General features: G+C 40.0%; 1 long non-coding RNA gene across 1 annotated transcript; it reads right to left on the reverse strand.

Moving 5' to 3' along the window:
* Positions 1-7,623: 7,623 nt before the first annotated feature.
* On the reverse strand, positions 7,624-18,656 carry LOC126203144 (uncharacterized). The gene is made up of 3 exons (XR_007540228.1): positions 18,607-18,656; positions 16,222-16,235; positions 7,624-7,739 (listed from the first exon to the last, which is right to left on the reverse strand). It is a non-coding gene; the product is annotated as an uncharacterized LOC126203144 (long non-coding RNA).
* Between the last annotated feature and the right edge of the window lie 469 nt (positions 18,657-19,125).

A 19,125-nucleotide genomic window follows, 5' to 3' on the forward strand; every position in this document is an offset into this window, starting at 1 on the left:
TTTAAAACGGTCGATTAGCAGCTGCTCACACTTTCTAAACCTAACAAATATATTATGTAATACTGCTTTGCACCACATCGATTACATGCAAAATTACTCCCGAATGTGGGTCAAATGAGCCACCACCCTGCCACACTGCACGAACAGAGAGGGTAGAAAATATTTATTTTCTATAATTACTGTAAATGGCGTAGGATCATAATGTGACACATGTGGTTATGCATTGTGGTAAAGATACTGAGGTAGAGATTCGGTACTAACTTAATTGTTCATTTCAGTAACAGAATTTTTTGTTAATGAAATTGTTTGTTTCCACAGCCCATTTCAGGTCTCAAACATCTATGACATACATGTGCTGATTGAAATAACGAATGAAAAATTACGCCAAGATCAGGATTTGAACCCGGATATTCTGCTCAGTAGGCAGAGATATTTGAGACTTGCAAAGGTCTGTGGAACAATATAGTTTCATTTGGTTGAAGCACCTATGCGTGGGTTCCAGGCAGGATCCCTAATTTCGTTCGACGCTGAGGTGCTATTCCAATACAGTTGGAGAGCCTCAGTACAGCTACTCGCATTTAGGGCTAATGCCCAGTGCGCTGAGGTGTGAATGGGAAATTGGATTGAGGAGGGATGGGTGCTAGGGTAGTCCGTGAATTTAGGCAAGGCCTCTGTCCCTGGTTACGGTATTTGCTTAGTGAGCAGACGACCGATGTTCAAATCTCATCCTTGGTACAATGTCTAATTGTTCGCTTCAGTCTGCATGTATATTTCTCTCTTTTTTATTGTTAGACAACGTGTTGCCTAGATAAATAGGTTATTTGTCAGTAGGTTTAATGTGAACCTGCGTTGATGCATTACAGTGCGAAGAGAAGCCTGAGTTCAGTAGCACAAGGTACAATAGGTCTCCATTAAGCTCTCATTATCTTCGAATTATTAACTGAAATATTTGTCTATATATTGGTACACCAACTGAGCGGAGTCAGAGCGAAGCTAATACCTCAAAATGGCGCTGAGCACTATGGGACTTAACATTTGAGGTCATCAGTCTCCTAGAACTTAGAACTACTTAAACCTAACTAACCTAAGGACGTCACACACATCCATGCCCGAGGCAGGATTCGAACCGCTCGGCCACAACGGCCGGCAAGCTAATACTAATTCATATCATCTATCAGTTATCATATCAAAACGTTCGATAAATAAATGTTCCAGTACTTTTTATCTTTTACGATATTGTTCTTCTTCTGAGTCATTAAGCCAGCCGGAGTGGCCGTGCGGTTCTAGGCGCTACAGTCTAGAGCCGAGCGACCGCTACGGTCGCAGGTTCGAATCCTGCCTTGGGCATGGATGTGTGTGATGTCCTTAGGTTAGTTAGGTTTAATTAGTTCTAAGTTCTAGGCGATTGATGACCTCAGAATTAAGTCGCATAGTGCTCAGAGCCATTTGAACCATTTTTGTGTCATTAAAATCTTCATTGTTCGTTAGACATCCGAAGACATCCATTAACATGAACGATGTATTTAGTCACCAGTGTTAACAACAATAAAAAAATTCAGATATATAACTGACATATAGTCATCCAGTAATATAGTATTGTCAGCCAATAGTTTAACAGTATCAACAATTTTCATAGACAAGTTGAAGGAAAACTCGCACTGAAAGGCGCTGCTTAATCAAAAGGCTTTCGGTTTTCAGTAATGTTCGAAACGTACATTTATATGTGTTTTGTAAGAAAGAAATGAATGTTTTCTTGCGATACAATATTAATGCTAAAAGTCTCTTTTGTGAATGAAAAGAGTTGATGGGACATTGGGTTTTACATCTTTGCCACACTATATGATCAAATGTATCCAGAGAGCTATTATCAAACATAAATTTGGGTGTCTCCACCTTCGCCATTGTGATGTCTAGAACTTTGCTTGGTGACACTTTCAGTGAGGTATATGAATGTCTGTGGAGAAATGACAGTCTGTTGTTCCTCAAGAGCAGAAGCCGAAGTAGTCCGATCAACGAAGGAAAATTAGAGAAAATTAGGGAAAATTTCGTGTAGTCACAAATCCTTGTACGGCGGTAGCAAGGAGTGTCATGAACAACATACTGTGAAAGCGCTGGTATGAGGGGTAGTTTAAATGTCAGTTCCTAAATTTTTTCTCGAACACCTAGAAAACCGTGACTTCTAACGAAAATGTTTCCCTGTGCGAAATTAAGCTACATGACATTTCATACTCCAAAACTCCCATTCTTTTTTTCCTCTAGCACTAATAGTTTCGGCGAAGCATATTATTAAAATAGTACTATAATGCTATGAAATTAACGTTTACTTTTAAATGGAGTGGGTTTAGAATTATTATTAAATGTGTGTGCTACCTCTAAATGCAGTGGACCCACCTTAAGGGACGGATTGCAGGTGGAAGTATGGGATTGGAAGTAGAAGCGTCAGGGAAGGTAGTTCGTAGGATTTTGAAGATGCACTTCGCTTTTTTTACAAGTCTGCAAACCGAAGATAGAGCAGATGATTCCCCCACTCTTTCTACCCCACTACGTCGTAAGAAGCAGCTACAAGGTGTTTCACAAAGAGTGCTAGAGTTACAGCACAGTATAACTAAGAATCAATTTCCCTTCTAGCAGTAAAGAACATTTTGCATAGGTTCACGTGGATTCTGTCCATATGAGTTTCTTGCGTTAATATGACTAGTAACTTACATCTGTACTCCATACAGAGTTCACACACTCTGCGGACAATGAACACTCCCCGGGCATGTTTGTGGACTCCGTTGCTAACGATACATAAGGCACGTTACGGAGGGTCTGTATAACTCTGTGAAACACGCTGTAGTTCCTTCCTCTGACGTGATGGGGTAGAAAGAATGTGGGATTATCTGATCGCTTTTCAGTCCGAAAATCTATAAGGAAGTGAAGTTCATGATCACAATCCGATGACGTACCATAGTACAAACATTTAATACTTGTTCTCAGCTCACTTCATTTAACAGCAAGCAATCATTTATACCATTAAAATACTGTTTCTAATAATATGTGAGTTTTACATCCCCTGCAACACGGAAACTATTGATTGTAGGAAAAAAGAACACTATCTTTTTTGTACGAAATCCATTGTTGTTTGAATTAACATTTTTGCTAGAAGCTGCGGTTTTCAAGTTTTTGAAGAGAAACATAAAAAAACGCTCCCTAACCCCCCCACACACACCTCCCGCAGCCACCCACGCTAATACCCGAAAGTTGGAGATTTTTAGTATGTTGTGTATGACATTCCTCTTACCGCAGTAAAAAAAAATTGCAACCACACGATTTTTTCTCTATTCGACTTTTTTTGTCTTCGTTCACACAGCTAAACTAGTGACGTGGGACGCTGGTTTCAGGTGAGAACTAGTGTTATGACTCATCCCAAAGATCACTGATTGTGTTCAGGTTCCGAACCTGGCCAAGATAATCTATTTTCAGACATGTTACTGTCTACAAACCACTACCTCACAGATGGTGCCTTATGACATATATTGTCAAGCTCATATAATCAACGTTATAGAACTATTCGTCTACTCTACGCAGTACACAATGCTGTAAAATTGATTATATCGTCCCACATTTAGTGTTTCCTCAGCGCAGTAAGTGGACTACATCCTAATCACGGAGAACACCCCCATACTGTACCACCACGTCCTCCATACTTCACTGTTAAGACTACAAATGATGGCAAGAAACGTTTTCCAGGGATTCAGTTAACTCAAACCCTTCCATCACACTGTGACAGGGTATTGCGTGATTTATCACCACAAGTCACTTGTTTCGAGTCATTCATTCCCCAGTAGCGCCTTTCTTTACATATCTCAAACATGATTACAGATAAGTAGCTGCTCGATTACAGATAAGGAGCTGCTCGACCACCAAATCGTATTATTCTTAACTTTTTATGGACATTCATTGTGCTAACTGGACTCCTGGTAGCACCTTGGTATTCAGGAGTGATTCGTGTAATGCGATTGTTTAGAACAGTTCTCTGCGATACCCGATAGTCCCTGTAGGTCAGAACGTAAGTTTCGCGTTCTTGTACTCGTCTTGGTTTAGCTGTAGGTGTTTCTTACGTTCTACTTCGTAGTTAGTATAGATCACTCGGGTAGCCTTAGTAGGTTTGAAATACCCTTGGCGAGTTTGTTACTCATGTGAAATCCAACGTCTAGTCCCCATTTGGTGAAACTGTGCTCTCCTGACTGACTTACTCAGATGGTACTGTTTCTCTACTGACTTCACTGTGCACGGAGCCGTCTTTGATACGGGCGTGTCTCCTCTCGTGACATCTAGCAGACGATTCCGTATTAAAATATGGCTGCTCATGTACTTACGATCACATAGTGTAATTGACACCGGGGCGGTGTTTTGTATGTTTTAAGAGACCTATCGAAAGTCGAAAACGGTCAAAACAAACAGCTTATCGGAATCCTGGAGAAATATTAATATTGACTGTGAACTTCTGTGAGGAAACGTTTCTCACATTAAGTATACTCAGCGAGGTATAAAGTCTCTTTAGGCCCTATTCTCGTCTTTTTAGATTTTTACCTCCGTTTTACAGTCGCCGCTTTCTGTGTGCCTCTTATGTTCCGCCTTTTTTGTTTGTATGTTCCGACATGTTTTCTTCATTATATTGTTTTAAATGTCTTCCTGTGTACCTGTAATGTCTTTCGGCTGAAAAGCAGCGCCTATGCTGCTGGCAGCTCGCCCCAGATGGGGAATTGGAAATACAATAAAGAAAAAAAAAATGTTCTCGTCTGCTAGAGAAGTTACATCTTCTGCATATTGTAAGAGCATATCTATACACCGCGCTTCAACAAGGAGCGCTACTGAGCAATCAGGTAGCTTTGCGCTTAAAATTTGGATCAGACAAAGCTTCTAGCCATGTAGACCTCTTCCTGTGTACACCAAGGTCAGCCAACAAGGGTCATTTTATTATGTTGAGTGGCCCTGATCATGTGTGCTGCCAACGTCTTCATTTCTAATCTGCAAGATTCATTAATTCACCCCGAGACCGTTGCTCGCAGATGTGCTTTGGCGTAGCACTTGATACATGATTTTCAGCTCTAGAGACTTGTTTTCTTTGTGACCAAGATGAAGGCTGTTGGACCGATCGCGGCTTTTTTCCATGTACAAGGATTAACATCGGTCTGTCTTTGCGTCATCCTGGGTAGTTTATGTTACGTTCATCACGGCGAGACGAGATAACGTGTCGTTTTTTTTTTTTTTTTTTTTTTTGTTCTACTTTGGATAGTAAGTGGCATTTCTGTTTTTGATACTATGGGACATCGTACTGGCACAAGATCCCTTGGAGGACATATGTAGCCGGGTTACTGAGTTTCGCGTTTCCTTTTTGAATAGAAACAAAATGTTATTTCTGATTCTCTTTAATAGTTTTTCTTTTAAAAATTACTTGCAAGTTATTATGTTGCCGCACGGACATTTCCTATGTAGTCACTAATCTTTTGTGTCAGAAGTTTATCCAAGCACAATTCAAAGCGGATATTCCGTCTTCAGTGGAGTAAACTGCCATCGGCTTGCAAATTAGATCAAATATGGGATATGTTTGATCTGCTGAGAACTTGGAGGCCCGTGCTGCCATCCTGAATACTTTGAGAATAGCTTTTGTGATTCACGCTGTTTATGGATAGGTATTACGTCAAGGAAAGTGCGGTCTACATCTTCGGCGTACACGATCCCTGTATAAGTGAGCAACCATTCACACCTGTAGTGTATGTTAGAGTACTCGACCGTCCTGATCCTACTTCTTATTTCTTAACTACATGTACAAAATCTCCTTATATTTTATTAGTGCACCATGAAAATCCTACCTACTGCCGAATATTCCATCAATAGACGTCAGATCGCATTTTTACCCATTCATGGGTCAAAATTTTCTACAATAAAGAATTTTTTAGTGCATAAGCACTGAAGACATACCAGTTGCATACTCAGTTCAAATAGGAAGTATGAGGCATCTCTAGTACCAGTTTTTCATCTCTGTTCGTTGTGTGTTCCTTTCCACGTATTCGTGATACTGAAGGTCTCTACCTCTATACCATTATAAATGAAGATATGAAGCATCGTTCGCTAATCAGATCCCATGTCAGCCACATCACTGTGTTATTCCAGGGCCTCGCCACACCAAACTGGTCTCTTTCCATGGCGTTCCTGGGATTGCCTGTTCTACCACTGTCCCTCGAAACAAACGACCGAAGAGACTCATTCTGGTAACGGAAGTAGTTGCCATATGAAAATATCTCACTGTTCGACTTTGTTCATTGTCCAGTTGCAATTTTTCCGCACACATCACTAACTTTTCTGAGATTACAGAATGCAGTTCGTCACAGAACTGCTGTTCCTGATGCACCCTCTGAGCGACAGTATAAGAGACACCGATGAATTATGTAGGTGAGACAATTTGTGCATTGTTTACTGCTGGTGGGAGGCATATCCTGTAAATTAGGAACATTCGCTAATGTCTTATTTAATGTTATGTTATGTTATGTTATGTTGTGTTATACTGATGAGGCTAAATTATATACCTGCCTTTTACAAGCCATTTGAAGAATGTGCCGTTTAAAAAGAGAAGCCAAATACTATCTTCGTGAACAGGAATTTTTAACATGGAAGTCGCTGGACTTGCAGTCACAAACAAAAAGGGAATACAAGATTAAGGATTTAATAAAATGTATTTCATGGCTTTTAATTATGTGCCTTCTCGAAGAAGGAGTTACTCCAGTAGTATACAGATAGTGCTGTGAACGGTGTTGGAAAATTTTGAATGTCATTTACAGTGAGTGCTTCGCATTTTTCATTTGTGACTCTGTTTATGACTGTACTTCCCTTTGTACACAAACCCGGTATGGAGTTACTTATGTACATCAGCAGGATCTCTGTTTTACCACCATTTCATATCATTGACTCATTTTATTTTAATCCTCGTTATTATTATTTTTCGCAATACCCACCTTTGGGAGTATTGTAATCCAGATCGGCACTGTTTATTTTAAAATTCCGAAATGTATTTATCTTTTTCTGGTTAAGTATTAATCAGTTTCTACAAATATTGTTAATCTTTCAGTTACATTTAACCAGAATTTTGTAATAGCTATGTCCTTTCACATAGAATGTCACACTCAGTATTTCCACGTACAGAACTCTGCTTACACACCAACACCCGTTTAAAAATGATGTGAATAACAGCCAACAACTATTAACGAAATATCTATTTTTACAATTTTTTGTGGTGGTTTAAAATACACCCACCTCCTCTCGGTAGTACACGTTTATGAAAGTACACTGGTGTTGCTATGCATGCTAAAACATATTTTCTGTTTCTGCGCCCTACTTACACATCAGAACCTCTCTAGAAAATATGTTGCTAATGTAAATCTGCTAGATTAACAAATTATTTTCCTTTAATTTTTTATTGCATTAAAAAAAGTACCGTCCCAATCCGCGTGGTAATACACGTTATTGAAAATGATTGGTATTGCTACGGTTAATGGTTAAAACTATCAAATCCTTTCTATGTCTGTCCTGGCTAATAGGCGTAATTGAAGCAATTTTAACACCTGGTAGCTAGCAAACTTACCGAAGATTCCACCACCAGATGATCCAGATTCACCACCAGATGATCCCGATCCACTGTCAGAAGATCCGCGTCCACCAGATGATGATTGTCCTTGAGAGAAGACGCTGAGTGGATTCTGGAAAATGCCCAGACAATAGTACCATGTGCTTTGAAGAATACGCATACCACGGTCAATGAAGGAAAAGAATGCGAAAACACCAAGACCTGTCACTGATATTTCGTAGATGTAAATGAAATTATTCTTTTATTATTTTCGTCCATAAAACGTGCGTCAAACAGCTGTTATTACAGAAATATTAATAAAAGAATTGCTATACAGTTGCATTAACAATTAATTGGAAGAAATTTGTATTGAATAGTGATGCCTAATTTGTTAAATCGCGGTACATCATATGCAGAAACGAATTTATCGACGATGTTTGACAGTGCTGAAAGGTTTTTTTCCTTGAGAGTATTTTACGATGACTTTTTGCTACGGATAAGACGCTATTCGACGATTTCACTCCAGGAAGGAAAATGCGGTACAAAACGTCGGTTCTCGAGCTCCAACAGACAATTAGGGCTACGATATATTTTGTGAAGAGTGTCATTTGGTCTGACAAAGTTTCTCTGCATTTATTACTCAGATCGATGCATAGTCCAACGTCTGTAGTTATCAGTAGGTGAAAAACGTTGCCAGTCCAGTAAGTAATCCAGATGGAGGGGCTGCTTTTGACGCCTGCCACACTACGTACACCCATAAGAGTTTTTTTATGTGTAACGAGACAGCCTGAAAATGACAGTCCTAGCCTACAGAGTGTGACCTTAAGAGATTTATACATCAATACGTTAATCCATTTTGTTACTCATAAACTGAATCAATGCATCCTGTTAAATAATTTATAATAGTATTTGAAAATAATTTGGTCTACTAGAAGACTATTCAACAAAAACGAAATGTGTGATAAACACATTGATAAGACAATTAACACATTTCGTTTCCCACCCCGGCGTTTAGTTCAGTCTGTCCATTAGCATTAGCTATGTCAGTAGCGCAATGTTCCAGCGCACTCACCAGGAGCTTTACAAAGGCAATATAAACAGTGTAAGGACATTCATTCGAAACGCAAATTAATTGGAACGATATATTTGTAACACAGATCTGATATTGGCAGTTGCACTACTTAGTGATACGTTGGTAAAATGTGATGAAACAATAAGTTGGCGAGATCTTCAAAGAACCCGATTCACTGGCAACTGGCGAATAACCTACAGTCTCAGTTCTGCCATAAGAGTATAAAATCATTCACTTTTCAGGTACAGATAAATCATGCAAACAGTTTTGTTATACATTTTCTGCATGTAAACTCTAACTTCACATTACTCCCAAATACGAAGTTCAAATAGCTATGCATATACTTTATCAGTCTTAAGGAATGAAGTTTAATGTTATATGATGAATGTTGCTATCATTGCCTGTGAACTCATATACAGTGATTCTAATTATTACTTAATGAGAAAAAATGTTCCACAGCCATGTAGTGGTACTCACAATGACCAACTGAGCTCAGTAATATCAATTAAACTCAAAACACTGCACAGCTCAAGATAACGTATGGTCACAATGGAGACGGTGGTGAGCAATCTGACTACTAGCGGAAGTAAAGGAAAGCAACTTGTCAGATTCTTAATTTTTTTCCAACCGTAACTGTAATTCCATGTGTTTTTCGGATTTCTACATCTACATAATTACTCTGCAATTCACATCTAAGTGCTTGAGGGTTTATCGAACCACAATCATACTATCTCCCTACCATTCCACTCCCGAACAGCGCGCGGGAAAAACGAACACCTAAACCTTTCTGTTGGAGCTCTGATTTCTCTTATTTTATTTTGATGATCATTCCTACATGTGTAGGTTGGGCGCAACAAAATATTTTCGCATTCGGAAGAGAAAGTTGGTGACTGAAATTTCGTAAATAGATCTCGCCGCGACGAAAAACGTCTTTGCTTTAATGACTTCCATCCCAACTCGCGTATCATATCTGCCACACTCTCTCCCCTATTACGTGACAATACAAAACGAGCTGCCCTTTTTTGCACCCTTTCGATGTCCTCCGTCAATCCCACCTGGTAAGGATCCCACACCGCGCAGCAATATTGTAACAGAGGTCGAACGAGTGTAGTGTAAGCTGGCTCTTTAGTGGACTTGTTGCATCTTCTAAGTGTCCTGCCAATGAAACGCAACCTTTGGCTCGCTTTCCCCACAATAATATCTATGTGGTCTTTCTAACTGAAGTTGTTCGTAATTTTAACACCCAGGTACTTAGTTGAATTGACAGCCTTGAGAGTTGTACTGTTTATCGAGTAATCGAATTCCAACGGATTTGTTTTGGAACTCGTGTGGATCACCTCACACTTTTCGTTATTTAGCGTCAACTGCCACCTGCCACAACATACAGCAATCTTTCCTAAATCGCTTTGCAACTGACCTTACTAGACGGTAAATTACAGCATCATCTGCGAATAACCTAAAAGAACTGCTCAGATTGTCACCCAGGTCATTTATAGAGAGCAGGAACAGCAGAGGTCCCAGGACGCTTCCCCGGGGGAACACCTGATATCACTTCAGTTTTACTCGACGATTTGCCGTCTATTACTACGAACTGCGACCTTCCTGAAAGGAAATCACGAATCCAGTCGCACAACTAAGACGATACCCCATAGGCCCGCAGCTTGATTAGAAGTCGCTTGTGAGGAACGGTGTCAAAAGTTTTCCGGAAATCTAGAAGTACGGAATCAACTTGAGATCCTCTGTCGATAGCGGCCATTACTTCGTGCGAATGAAGAGCTAGCTGCGTTGCACAAGAACGATGTTTTCTGAAACCATGCTGATTACGTAACAATAGATCGTTCCCTTCGAGGTGATTCATAATGTTTGAATACAGTATATGCTCCAAAACTCTACTGCAAACCGACGTCAATGATATAGGTCTGTAGTTCGATGGATTACTCCTACTACCCTTCTTAAACACTGGTGCGACCTGAGCAATTTTCCAATCTGTAGGTACAGATATATCAGTGAGTGAGCGGTTGTATATGATTGCTAAGTAGGGAGCCATTGTATCTGCGTAATCTGGAAGGAACCTAATCGGTATACAATCGGGACCTGAAGACTTGCCCGTATCAAGCGATTTGAGTTGCTTCGCAACCCCTAAGGTATCTACTGCACCTGAAAGTTATAGCCATCCAGCCATAATGTTTCGGCTGCCAACTAGGCAGTTTTAATCTGCAAATGGCTGATGCCTAAACCAGAAACCGGGGCGAATGCGCATAAGCTACATTAGCATGACCACCCTACGTCGATTTCAGTGCCGTCTGTCATTATCGTTCCATCGATGAAGTGATCCATCACGAGGTAAACGCTGAGATATGCAGGTCAACATGTCATGGGAGCTTTCCGTTACATTTTCGTAACACATTGAGTTCATCTCTTCTATATGTAGGTCAACATGTCATGGGAGCTTTCCGTTACATTTTCGTAACACATTGAGTTCATCTCTTCTATATGTAGGTCAACATGTCATGGGAGCTTTCCGTTACATTTTCGTAACACATTGAGTTCATCTCTTCTACACATATAACCATTATGTTGCAACTATATTTTCATAACATCTGTAGCTAGTAAGTTACATCTTCATTTTGATAATGTGTCTATTACACTCAATGCAGATTAATCAATACTACTTTTACATCTTTTCTGTGTCCACAACATATAAGTTACAATTACAACAAATTATATAAGATATCTTGTAGGCTCCAATATTATAAAAAAGTTATGCAAATTTTGTCAAACATTGATTTTGACAAAATTATGTTCAGAGTCCGAAAAAATGGGCCATAAATGCATTAGGAAGGTAGCTACTAAACCGCTGCTCTATTAGCGAAATCAAAATTCAAGGGCAATATCGTATGTAAGGAAAATTTGGCGGCTATTATAGATATTGCTAAGACGTTTCCTGTTGCTATCCGTTATGGGCATATATTGAAGAAATTTTACGCAAAAAAATTTAAAATATGTAACACAGACATGGATAGCTTACAGTATCACATGAGTACGTCAAATATGTACAGTGTTATTAAGTGTGATGTGTACAGGTGGTTTTACACTTTGTATTATTCCGTTAATGACGTATGTGGCAACCCATGCATCAATAGGAAGAAAATGATTTTAATTAAAAATGAATTATTGGGTCGGGGGTGGGGGAGCATCATTACGGAACTGCTAGGACTGGAAGCAGAAATATACAGTCACAAAAAAAAAGGAAAAACATAACGAGTGAAACATTCACCAATCACCTAAACATTGATGATTACAGAGAATATGTATTAAATGATGTTGATAAATCGACTCTTAGGAATTTAATTCAATACAACATACACACAGTTTCCAGTACAAAGCATTGTAAATTGTAATTTCCCAAAAGATGATAGTCACTCCATATTCTATGATGACGTGAGCACTATAACATGAATTAATTTTTGAGAAGACATGGCTTGTCAATAGGTGTTTGCGCAACAAGAGGTGATTTACAATTGATTTATCAGTAAAACACTAGTTGCTGTATTCCTTTTCCTTTTTTTGAAATATATCGCAATTGCTCCGTAGAACTCTTCCGATGAAATCAAACTTAGTAACATATTGGTTGTGGATGTAAGTAAAATTGTAAGCTACTGGTTGTGAATCTAATGTACTAAAACTGTAACGTATGTGTTGAAGACGCAGAGAATAATTAAACTAAAGCTGTAGCGTACATGTGAAATTGTAACTTACAGCTTGTAGATATGGAAAATGGCAAAAAGAATTGTGATTCAGTCAGAGACAGCATATGGCTTGAAAGAACAGTTGAGCTAAGTGGGCAGTGTCTTGAAAGGAGGATATACGATGAATAAGAAAAAGGGGAATGGAATGTTCTCAAATTAAATCATGCTATGCTGCGGGAATTGATTTATGAAATGAGGCTCTACGGGCAGTAAAGTAGCTACGATGGCCAAAGTACTGAGGATATGGACTGGCAATGGCATGAAAAACGTTTCTAAAGAAGATAAATTCGTAACATAGAATACAGGGTCAAGTGTTAGCAAGTCTTCTCTAGAGATATTTGCTTGACGGGTAGGCTTGTGTGGAAGTGAAAAGTGGACGAGGATAACAGTTCAGATAAGAAGAGAACGGAAGCTTCTGAAATATGTGTCTAAAGAAGAATATGGAGGTACTGAAGAAAGCTGAGGAGATAAAAATTTGTTGTATTGCTTCACTGATACAAGGGATCGAATGACGGTACACATTCTGAGACATCACATATCGTCATTTTAGTATTGTAGAGAAGTGTGGGAGGAAAAAACTGCACAAAGAGGATTAGAGATGAATACAGAGAGTGCGTAGAGATGGATGTTGGTTGTAGTACTTATACAGAGATGAAGAGGCTTGCCAAACCAGGGAAGCTTGGAGAGTTGCTTCAAACCACTCATCTGACAGAAGGCCACAACAACAGCAACAAAAACCAACGTCATTTCAAACCTAGCAATCACCTGTCAATAATGTGGAGTTTTGTCAAGAACAAACGTTTTTCATGTTCCGTGTTGAACTGTAGGTTGCCTTTTACGAGTTGGATAACGGTCAAGGGAGATGCAAGTTCAAAGACTTGCTTGAGGACATTCAGTCACCCGACATTTTTAATACCGGAATCTAACGTTGCGTGCACCTGGAAAAACCGTGACTTCTAGCTACCAAAAATATCGATGGTGTGGAGGACTGCTTCTATAATTTCAAAATTTTTAGAACATGTTTTTATGATGATTTTCTCGGGGAAATCGTAAAATTTTTTCGATTTTATTATCTGTTACCGAGATTCAGAGGTTCAAAGTTATCGAAATTATGAAAAAAACCACAAAAACTGGTTTTAGCCGGTTTTTCACTGTTGACCGCAAATATCTAGATAACTATTCACATAAATTGCTCAAAATTTAATTGTACACCTTTTACACATTGATCTAGAAACACAGTTTTCCCGATTTCGAAAATCTTGGTCCGATATCAAGGTACATGTTTGGGTACCAGAAGGACCAATTCTAGAAATTGACACTTTTATAATTTCAGTTCATGGTATATTGTAGAAATTTTTGCCACAATTCTTAAAATAATTATTTCGGGAAACCTCGAAACATTAAGCGATAACATCACCCGTTACAGAGATCCGGAGGTTCTAGGTTACCGTACTTATGCACGCAAATTATGTGAATAATATCCCATATGAGTCGTAAACGTAGTTCTGACTGACTTAGTGAACATATGGCAGGGTATCTGTTGACATCATAAGGGTTTTGAGATCACCAGTCTATGTTTTTGGTCGCTATTTTTTGCCAATAAAACTTCATGACGCTTTTTTCTGTATAATGGGCTCTTCACTCCCATACAGTCTCCTTTCTGAAAGAGAGTAGCAGAGAGACAGTGGCAGTGGAATAGGGAGAGAGCAGACATTGCTAGTAGTGGAAAAAGAGAATGGAGACTGTGGTGGTGGGAGAGAGAAAGTGGAAGTGAAAGAGCAAGATAGTGGATCGAGATTGTAGCAGTGGGAGCAAAAGAGAGAGGATATGAACACCCCTCCCCCCACGAATGGCGAACCTATCAGCCTCTATAATCCAGGATAGGGTTAAAGCCTCCGGGTAAACCACCCCAAAAAGGACATTTACGTAGAGGATAGAAGGAGGAAATGAGTAGGGTTTAATGTCCCGTCGACAACGGGATGATTAGAAGCGGAGCAGAAGCTCGGATTTGAGAAGGATGAGGAAGGAAAACGGCCGTGTCCTTTCAAAGGAACTACGCCCGGTATTTGCCAGAAGCGATTCAGGGAAATTGCGGAAAACCTAAATCAGGATGTCCGGACGCGGGTTTGAACCGTCGTCCTCCCGAATGCGATCCCACTGTGCTAAACGCAGCACCATCTCGCTCGGTCTGTGTGGAGAGCAGCCGACGTGGTGGTTGAAGAGGAAGCAGACTGTAAGCGAGAAAGAAAGAAATAGTGGCAATGGGTGGGAAAAAGAATCGGGCAAAGATCATGGCAATAGACCAGAGAGGCAGTGAAAACAGCAAAGAAGGAGGCACTGGTAAGGAAGATCGAAAGACAGGGATGAAGGCAGTGACCAAGGGAGAGGCAAACAGGAGAAAGTGCCAATGGGAGGAAATGGAGTCAGTGGGAAAGAGACATATATAGATAGCATCATTGAGCGGGAGATGCTGAGTATTAAGGCTTCGCTGCAGAGAGAGACTGAGTAAAAGGATTTAGAACACTGTGTTCGAAGAGCGTGATTATTTTCACAGGCCAATTTTTATTCCAGAGAGGCGTAAGAAGTATTGAGGCACCTGAACTCTGTGTCTTTTAAAGAGGTGCATATTCGCCACTCTCGTGCTCTGACAGGAGCATTTTTCATCTGGTAGATATATACATACATTCTCCTATGTAAGATGATGATTAAAAATTTCAGCCATCGTCAGCTACCTATACATACACGGTAATCTGAGGAACTAGTGCAGGACTGTGATAAGGTTTTCAATAAAAATGCTTTGATTTACAAGGATGGTTCGTGTATATACCGCACCGCCGTCGTGCGAACGGCTGCGGAGGCGCGGCGCCTTTGATGCACGTCTCGCACTGTTAGCAGGCTCTGGTCGGGCGTTACGCCGGCAAGTGGCGTTCACTGCTTAAATTGTTTAATTTATATTAGAGTGATGATATTCAGTTACAGAACGTCGTTCTAGGAATTATTTTATCATTTTTCTGTTCAGGGTGACAGAAACAATATTTCCGCTAAACTAAGGAAATCGTACGGCCGTAGATGTGTAGAGCTAACCATGCAGCTGGTGCGGATCGCTATTTTTACGTGAGAATAGGCTGTTACATGTTAGGAACTGACGATGTCACTTTTTAATTTACATCATTAGCATCCTCACTCAGCTGAAAAATTAATTTTATACTGAGTTAAAAAGCTTAATTCAGTTGATTTAATGAGCCAATAGTCATTATCAGTAAAAACGGCTGGCTCATGTGTCACTCATCTCAATAGCGTGGCTATGCTGGACACATATACAAACATATTAAAAAATACTGATATGCCCTATGGTATCTGTCATTTAACTTACGAATTTTTTGGACTGTGACAAGTTTTTGTTCATTAACAGCAGCTAGATATAAACTTGTGCGTTTTGTTGATGTGAGTTTTGCTTCAGCACATTCGACTCCTCTTTCTTTAATTATAAAAATTAAATTAGAAAATGGAAAAAAATATTGTCTAAGAAGTTTGTTGAAATATTATATGTACCTAAAATTTATTCCCATTTCAATGATTTTTAATCCAATTCAATGAAAATTTTAATAAATGTATAGTTAAAATAACCCTGGTGATGTACTTATGAGTTACTTGCTACACAATTAGATACTTCCCTGGCGCATGCATTACATAGACACATGGGTCAGATGACGGTCAGATAATACTTCCATTTGCTATGGTAGTTAGGAAAATCAGTATCACATTATGTCGTTAGAAGTGGCAGGAATTCTTACCGGGACGCCGAAAGCTGAAAAAGAGAGAGAAACTGGGTTAATTGACAACACATTTGGCAGTACATTCTATATAATCTCAAGAATTGGCTTCAGATTTAACGAACTGTTGCTAATGTTCTCACAATCTTCTACTGAACATTTCCCTTCCTCTAATGTCACTCAAAAGTTTAGAAAATGAAACACACTAGTTGCTGTGAAGGTTGCTGGATGTTATCAAAACCCAAAAAGATTTTGGAACTGTGACGCAAGTCTCTGTTTCTTTGTAATCACAGTGTGGTGCAGAATTCAATACATCTGCTTAATTAGGTGAGGAGAGGAAATGGTTAGGCTGTGCAAGTATTGTTTGCATTTCTAACATACTAGATGGTTTGGAAACGCCTTTGTCATACAATTGCAATACACGTTGAACCACAGGTTTTAAAACTCTCTTTAGTTCCCCGTCATCTGAGTAGTGTTGTAAACATGCTTTCACAATATGAAGAATCTTTGTAACATTACACATTCTTCTTGCTCCTATCAGACTACATAATCTCGCGATACCATACACTTTCACATCAAAGAGAGCAGTTGTTCTGTCATGGAACTGTTTCTACAAACAGATAACCAAACGCCGCAAAAAATTCTCACCTAATCATTTCATTCCAAAGAATGCATCAAGGGTGATACATCACATCGGCTTTAATCCGCTTTCTTTCATCTCAGTGAAACAATTTGCAAAAACATTACTGCTTTATGCAGTATAAGGTTTGAAACGATTGTCGTCTAACTAATTTATACAGATAATGGAACGGAAAACATGAACCCTCTAACTATTTACCACTGCATGCTATACCCGTCGACAAAGATCAATTTTATAGCGAAATCTTCAGACAACTACACAGCATGTGATTCGTTTTATATTAGGGAGGTCAATAACGTTTCATGTACAGCCTTGAAATCGTGTAATACGGATTTATGGTTCACACACTGGACTGCTCTTTGGGACAGCCGCCAACGAGAGAGGTTGTTCAGTGGTTAGCGCATTGGACTCCCATGGAGGAGGACAGCGTTTCAAATACCGCCCGTCCGTCGACAAGTAGGTTTTCTGTGGTTTCCCTAACTCGTTTAAGGTAAATGCTCGAGTGGTCCCTTTGAAAAGAACACCGTCCGTCGACTGATTCTTTAACCTTCCATAACCTGAGTTTGTGCTACTTCTCTAATGACGTTGTCGTTGACGAGACGCTAAACCCTAGTCTTCCTTCCTTTTCTGGTTTGCGGGGCTCAATTCCTCTTCCAGTTATTCACGTTTATGCTTTCTGTGCCCTTTAGCTTCCACATATAACTTAAATCAAATATCAGTTTGGTTCCTGTGGTAGAGAGAAGTTCGATATCCTTTCTCATCGTTGTCCGTTTCGAGCATGTAATAACCACTATATGTACAAGACGTTAAAACACCAAATACCTGCCCATCTTCCTAAGGCTTGCGAAACTGGACGAATGTTTTGGCTGTTTCCAAGCAATTGTACTTGAGTTATTTTGAATGAAGAGTGCCTGGTCACTTGTATTGTATTGTATGTTAACCGGGGACCTAGAAACGACGGAGAGGATCCGTCGCAGCCGCAGTGGTCCACAACCCCACAACAGTCTACAGCAGTTAACTCCCCCCACCGCCGCCCCACACCGAACCCAGGGTTATTGTGCGGTTCGGTCCCCAGTGGACCTACTTGGGAACGTCTCACACCAGACCAGTGTAGCCCCAATGGTTGCGTGGTAGAGTAATTGTGGTGTGCGCGTACGTGGAGAAAGTGTTTGCGCAGCAATCGCCGACGTATTGTAACTGACGCTGAAAGAGGGAGACCAGCCCACATTCGCCGAGGCAGATGGAAAACCGCCTTAAAAACCATCTACAGACTGAATGCCATACCGGACCTCGACTCTAATCCGACCGGCAGATTCGTGACGGGAGCCGGCACGCCTTTCCGCCCGGAAAGCAGTGAATCAGACTTCTCGACTAACCGGGCGGGACTTCAGACATTATTCGAGTCGATGCCACGTCGGGTAGCGGTGCTTCTGTGTCCGCGGGGACCCTACACTATAGTAGGCAGGTATACCAGTTTCTTTGGCTATTCAGTGTATATGTGATGTAGCGAAACTATGATGCCGAGGAAAGTCTTGAATAGTCACGACCAAAGTACTAACTCTATGTTTTATTAACGATTTCGTGCTCCATCTCCAAGAATATGTTTGGCTACAGGACGGTACATTTCTTTCTAATCAGTAACTATATTACCATTCGAATCTCTACGTACAATCTGTAGTTAAAATTATGTAAATTACATTCATTCAAGCTCTACTACTCAACTACACAACTACTATTTTGTTAATCTAAACAGCAAATGAACTTACGAAGTGACGATGACCCGGATCCTCCGGTGATGCTGTTTATCATCTGCAAGAGTGAAGAGAAATTTTTCATTAGATCATAACTTTAAAAACTTGTTAGTGGGTACTAATAATTTGTTACTGGTGTATGAAACAACGTCCGGTTTTGTTCTAGCAAGAATATTTGCCTTTATATCATTATAAAGATATGTAAATTCATCAGGAGACAACGTATGTGGAATGAATAACGCCTGGTGCACACAGAACAGCCCAAATGGAACTCGTTGGCGTCACGAGTTTTTGACTCGTCGCTAGCCATTTGTGAACGTAGCTGAATAGAATTTCGCATACTTCAGAGTGGCACATCAGTAAACCGTCAGCAAAGTTTAACAGTCAGAAGCGGCAACTCGGCGTCCACTTCGCCATGTGATCTCCTAGAACATAGCTGTTTTATTTAGAAAATGATCAAGTGGGTTGAGTTCATTAGCTCTACACAAATATAAGCTTTCAGTCTTCTGAAGAGGGATTTCACACAGAAAACGT

The sequence above is a fragment of the Schistocerca nitens genome, chromosome 9 (genome assembly GCF_023898315.1).
Source record: "Schistocerca nitens isolate TAMUIC-IGC-003100 chromosome 9, iqSchNite1.1, whole genome shotgun sequence".
NCBI classification, from domain to species: Eukaryota; Metazoa; Arthropoda; class Insecta; order Orthoptera; family Acrididae; genus Schistocerca; species Schistocerca nitens.